The 1736-nt window shown below is 36.8% G+C and overlaps 1 non-coding gene across 1 annotated transcript; it reads left to right on the plus strand.

Moving 5' to 3' along the window:
- Positions 1–260: 260 nt before the first annotated feature.
- Positions 261–368, plus strand: LOC112704771 (small nucleolar RNA R71). The gene has a single exon (XR_003155378.1). It is a non-coding gene; the product is annotated as a small nucleolar RNA R71 (small nucleolar RNA).
- Positions 369–1736: the final 1368 nt, after the last annotated feature.

A 1736-nucleotide genomic window follows, 5' to 3' on the forward strand; every position in this document is an offset into this window, starting at 1 on the left:
TGGGTCAATATTTTGTTCTGAGCCAATATGGCATTGAGAGTATCAATCTCAAGAACTCCTTTCTTCTGATTAGTCCCATTGTTCACAAGATTCCTTTCAGAAGTGTACATGAATTGGTTATTTGCAACCATTTCAATTAGTTCTTGAGCTTCTGTAGGCGTCTTCTTCAGATGAAGAGATCCTCCAGTAGAGCTATCCAAAGACATCTTGGACAGTTCAGACAGACCATCATAGAAAATACCTATGATGCTCCATTCAGAAAGCATATCAGAGGGACACTTTCTGATTAATTGTTTGTATCTTTCCCAAGCTTCATAGAGGGATTCTCCTTCCTTCTGTCTGAAGGTTTGGACTTCCACTCTAAGCTTACTCAATTTTTGAGGTGGAAAGAACTTTGCCAAGAAGGCATTGACTAGCTTTCCCCAAGAGTTCAGGCTTTCTTTAGGTTGTGAGTCCAACCATATTCTAGCTCTGTCTCTTACAGCAAAAGGGAATAGCATAAGTCTGTAGACCTCAGGGTCAACCCCATTAGTCTTGACAGTGTCACAGATTTGCAAGAATTCAGCTAAAAACTGATGAGGATCTTCCAATGAAAGTCCATGGTACTTGCAATTCTGTTGCATTAGAGAAACTAATTTAGGCTTAAGCTCAAAGTTGTTTGTTCCAATGGCAGGGATAGAGATGCTTCTCCCATAGAAGTCGGGAGTAGGTGCAATAAAGTCACCCAGCACCTTCCTTGCATTGTTGGCATTGTTGTTGTTTTCGGCTGCCATGGGTTCTTCTTCTTTGAAGATTTCTGTTAGGTCCTCTACAGAGAATTGTGCCTTAGCTTCTCTTAGCTTTCGCTTCAAGGTCCTTTCAGGTTCAGGGTCAGCCTCAACAAGAATGCTTTTGTCTTTGCTCCTGCTCATATGAAAGAGAAGAAAATAAGAAAATATGGAATCCTCTACGTCACAGTATAGAGATTCCTTGAGGTGTCAGAGGAAAAGAAAAGTAGAAGGAAGAAGTAGAAGAATTCGAACTTATCAAGAGAGATGGAGTTCGAATTGTTCATTGAGGAATAGTGTTAGTCCATAAATAGAAGGATGTGAGAAGAGGGGAAGAAATTTTCAAAACTTAAGTAAAAGATTTTAAAACATTTTGAAAAACTTTGATTGATTTTCGAAAACTAAGAGTGGAAAAGAGATCAAGTGATTTTTGAAAAAGATTTTGAAATTAGAAATAAAAAAGATATGATTAAAACTATTTTGAAAAGGATGTGAGAAAAATATATGATTGAAAAGATATGATTTGAAAACAATTTAAAAAAGATTTGATTTTAAAAATTAATGACTTGGCTAACAAGGAAAGATATGATTCAAACATTAAACCTTTCTCAACAGAAAAGGCAACATACTTGAAATGTTGAATCAAATCATTAATTGATAGCAAGTATTCTTAAAAAAGGAAAGAAATTGATTTTGAAAAAGATTTGATTGAAAAGATATGATTTGAAAAATATTTGATTTTGAAAAATTTTGAAAACCTGAAAAAAATTTGAATTGAAAACAGAATCTTCCCTCTTGTGCCATCCTGGCGTTAAACGCCCAGAATGGTGTACATTCTGGCGTTTAACGCCCAAACCACTACCCTTTTGGGCGTTAAACGCCCAGCCAGACACCCTGGCTGGCGTTTAAACGCCAGTTTGCCTTCTTCACTGGGCGTTTTGAACGCCCAGCTTTTTCTGTGTAATTCCT

Source organism: Arachis hypogaea, chromosome 7 (assembly GCF_003086295.3).
Source record: "Arachis hypogaea cultivar Tifrunner chromosome 7, arahy.Tifrunner.gnm2.J5K5, whole genome shotgun sequence".
Taxonomy (NCBI): Eukaryota; Viridiplantae; Streptophyta; class Magnoliopsida; order Fabales; family Fabaceae; genus Arachis; species Arachis hypogaea.